Source organism: Pocillopora verrucosa, chromosome 11 (genome assembly GCF_036669915.1).
Source record: "Pocillopora verrucosa isolate sample1 chromosome 11, ASM3666991v2, whole genome shotgun sequence".
Classification (NCBI taxonomy): Eukaryota; Metazoa; Cnidaria; class Anthozoa; order Scleractinia; family Pocilloporidae; genus Pocillopora; species Pocillopora verrucosa.
In genome coordinates, this window is record NC_089322.1 from 2,778,434 (window position 1) to 2,782,500 (window position 4,067).

The following is a 4,067-nucleotide window of genomic DNA, read 5'->3' on the forward strand; positions in this document are numbered from 1 at the left end:
CGATTCCTCATGGAAACTCAGAATTTCTTCTTTGTCCCACGCTCGTGATAAGACGAAAAACATCTTTCTCTAGAATAACTTTTTATTGGTCACTTGGTTAAAGCAAATTGAAAAAAACAGCCTTTTAAGATTGCTCTGATGAAGGTAGAAATTCTCTCAACGAATCATAAGGATGGAGTATGCTGTTAAGTAAGGAGAGATTGTAAGGAATGTCAAAGGTGTTTCAAGGGTCGATGGGATGGGGTTTGCAATATTCCTCAATTATTGTCGAGACTCACTGAAATCAGGGGGGTACTCAAGACAGTTAAACGGCAGCTATGAAATTTTGTGCAGTCGTCTTTTTGGTTTATCTCGCAATTGGGGCTGATGCTAGTAAGAGAAAGAAAGTTTGCAAACAAATAATGGGCAAGTTTCCAGATCTTGAGGACTTGATAATAAAGAAACAGAACTGCTGTACAGTGGGTAACGTTAAGAAGATCGTTTCTGTCGTTTACATTAAATCTTCATCATGGCTTTCTGGTTGTCCGACGGTTTGGAATTTCAGTTTGTTGAAAATTGATCGTTAAAATAGTTTGGAATATCTGCATACATCTACTTTTAATCACAACTCAACTTCTCTTCTGAATCACAACAATCTTTTCCAGACCACAACGAAATTTTCTGTCACGCAAAAGCAAGCTGAAACAAACTAAAATTAAGTGAAACGCAAACGCAACAAAATTTAAAAGTACTGGTGACTAAGCCTGTCGTTGAAAGCAACCGGAACCTGGAACTAGCTATGGCTACATACTGTTAATTAAGGCTCCATTTTTGTACCGTTCATGTTGTGGATTTTAGCTAAAATGGCTTCTTCAAGTTCACTAAGCGATCATCCAGAAGAAGAAAGCATAATTTCATATTAATTTTCAAGAGGATATACGTATCAAGTAATCACTGAATTTTTAGCGAAGTGTCATAGCATTACGACGTGTGTACGAACTTTGGAAAGTACAGGTTTTAGGTTGAAGCAGTTGAACTTTAAGGAGAAGATTGCCATCTTTTGACACGAACGTTGTCCAGGATAAAGACTTGAATGAGCGTAGAGGCCCATGATTTCCAATAAGTGGTTGTATTGATCGATGGAGTCGAAAATAATGTGGCTAACAGTCACAAGGTTGAACAACCATCCAGAAATTATTGCCAATTTCTATTTGAACTGTGTTGCAGGGCCAGAAGGCTGTCCAGTGAAACTGAGGGCTGACTGTGGAACAGAAAATGGTGTAATGGCAGCTATGAAATGTACATTTCAACAAGATGCAGAAGCGCTCAAGTATGGGGGTCATCTCCGGTGAACCAAAGGATTGAGGGCTGGTGGGTATTTAAAAAAAGAAACAGTTGTTATAAAGCATGTAGGAAGTAGCTAGAGTATGAAAGAAGCGCTTGAGTTCTCAAGCCGCTTCTTAACCCTTTAACTCCCAATTGTCACTACTAATTCTCCCCCGGCTACTGTCTGTCATTCAGTTCTTGTGAGGTTAGTTTTGAGAATTTGGTATTGTATCAACTTAAAATCCACTTATTGATGTTTTTCTTTATTCTCGTCATATGTCTGCTTGATATTATCAAAATGATATTGTAAGGAGAAGTTCTGTCATGGTCACTTATGGGAATTAGAGGGTTAAGTGCTTTACAACAGAACAGAGCACTGTGAAGGCTTTCCTATTTGTTTTATAATAAAGAATCCCTTAAATTCCCCACACATTGCTTTCCATTTCCAAAAAAAAACTTTAGGTGATAAATTATGACTGGCCCCTAATGGGGGCATAGTTTTTTTTAGTTGTTGGTACTAAATTTGTCTTCCCTCTAATTTTGTCCACTCCTGTTTGTTTCACAGTATCTCTTTTGAGTAAGTTTTTGTTTTGTCTTGGAGGAGATCACATTAAGCCATCCTAGATATAATGCAGTTGGTCAAAAACCTTTCCTAGTCTTAATACGGTAAAGATATTGTGGCACTTTATATAGCGGTTTTATAAACAACGATGTCCTCTGAGATTTTCTTAAATACATGGCTCAGCCTTTTGTGACTTTGAGAGGAGAGTGACTCTTAAATGTAGTGTGCATTGCGATTGAGTATTAAAGTAATCACAAAAGACAATCATGATGACTAAATAATAATTCCAAATGAAAACACAAACAAAGCCTACTTTTCAAAGAGCAGGAAGGCTTGAGTGATTAAGCATCTACACCCTAACATCATAATGTACATTCTCCATACTGTTCTATATATACAAGAATAATTTGTTTGACAATTGAGAGCTTCTTCAGTTGGTGATTATTTCCTTTACACTCGTGATCTTCCTGTTTGATTCACGGTTAATAGTGTAGGGAGAAATAAGATGCTGGTCAGCTCTAAGTGGTTAAAGGGTTGTCACCATTGGGTTAACTAAAGCATTTGACAGGGTGAGAGATTGGTGTGAGTTTGCTGGACCACTTATAAACCAAAGTAAAATAATACCAATGCAATGGATACTAAGTTTAAAAAATCCTATCTCACAGGACACCATGTGTTGTGTGACATTCCAAATAACACTACTGCACAGGAGTCAACAGACAGGACACACTGATGCTCTTTTCTCAGTGGCAGCCCAAGGAAGGCCTATACCCTGAAATTAGGCAATGAAGATCTGTCTGTGTACTGTTCCATGAATGGGGAAGAGTTTGGAAACTGCGTTGGTGGAGAATGGACACTGGTCATGAAGATCAATAACAAACAGGTAATGCAAACATGTTGAGGGCTCCAAAATGCCATTAACTAATAGAATGTTCACTCTTCATTGGCTAGGAAGGGGAGGGGGTGGGACGGCTTTGGTTGTATCCAATAAAATTTATCTGATTCTCTCCCCCCCCTCCCTCCCCACTGGCAGTCAATTTTCCAGAGTCTTCCCTTTCTACTATGTTATACTCTGAACCCCTTTCTGTTACCATTGAAAACTGTGTGATTCTCCCCAAAATCTTCTGACACCCCCATCCCCCAGGAGATAAATAATGAGTGGTTCCTAATGGTGGCATTGGTTTTTAAGTTTTTGATATTCTCTCTAATTTTGCTCACTCCTGTTTGTTTCACAGTGCTTCTTTAGAGTCAGTTTTTGTTCTAGAAGAGGTCACATCAAGAAATCCTAGCTAAATATACTGCAGTTAGTCAAAATGCTTTCCTAGTCTCAATACAGTAAAGATATTGTGGCACTTTTTATGGCACTTTTTATTAAAAAAGAATGTCTTCTGAAATTGTTTAAGTTCATGGCTCAGCCTTTTGTGACTTTGAGACAAGAGTGACTTAAGAATGTAGTGCACATTTCAATTGAGTACTTAAAATAATCACAATTAAGGACAATCAGAATGACTAAATAATAACTCCCAATGAAAACAAAAACAAAGCCTACTTTCAAGGAGCAGGAAGGCTTGAGTGATTAACCTTCTACACTCTAACATCATAATGTACATTCTCCATACTGTTCTATATATACAAGAATAATTTAATTGGCAATTGAGAGCTTCTTTAGTTGGTGATTATTTCATTTACCCTTATGATCTTCCTGTTTGATTCACAGTTGATAGTGTAGGGAGAAACTAGATGCTAGTCAGCTCTAAGTGGTTAATGGGTTGTCACCATTGGGTTAGGTAAAGCATCTGACCGGGTGAGAGCTTGGTGCGAGTCTGCTGAACCACTGATAGAGCAAAGTGAAGTGATACCAATGCAATGGATACTAAGTTGAAAATTTCCTTATCTCACAGGACACCTTCAGTCACAATTCAAACATGTAGTTCTCCAGGTCTTCAGTCTCCTAAAAATGGAGCCACAGGATTGGATCACGTGGAGACCCTGTTACAAACCTACTAGAGCACATCCTTTACCACGATCTGCCTTACCATGGGGCCAATAGACAAGGAAACTGTGAATAAGTCATGAACACATTATTTAAATGGATTTTAATATAATTAAATTCCTCTTTACAAAAACGTACACTTTTACATGTTAACATAGGCAGCCAATGGGTAACTCTCGGATAGAGTTGATTGCTAGGGTGATGTTG

General features: G+C 38.1%; 1 long non-coding RNA gene across 1 annotated transcript in view; it reads left to right on the plus strand.

Moving 5' to 3' along the window:
- Positions 1 to 803: 803 nt before the first annotated feature.
- LOC136284382 (uncharacterized) overlaps positions 804 to 4,067 on the plus strand; it is a 4,001-nt gene continuing 737 nt past the window's right edge. The window contains exons 1-3 of the long non-coding RNA XR_010719178.1: positions 804 to 1,350; positions 2,533 to 2,750; positions 3,769 to 4,067. The exon at positions 3,769 to 4,067 is cut by the window's right edge and continues 737 nt beyond it. This is a non-coding gene — a long non-coding RNA (uncharacterized lncRNA). The remainder of the gene's footprint in view (positions 1,351 to 2,532; positions 2,751 to 3,768) is intronic.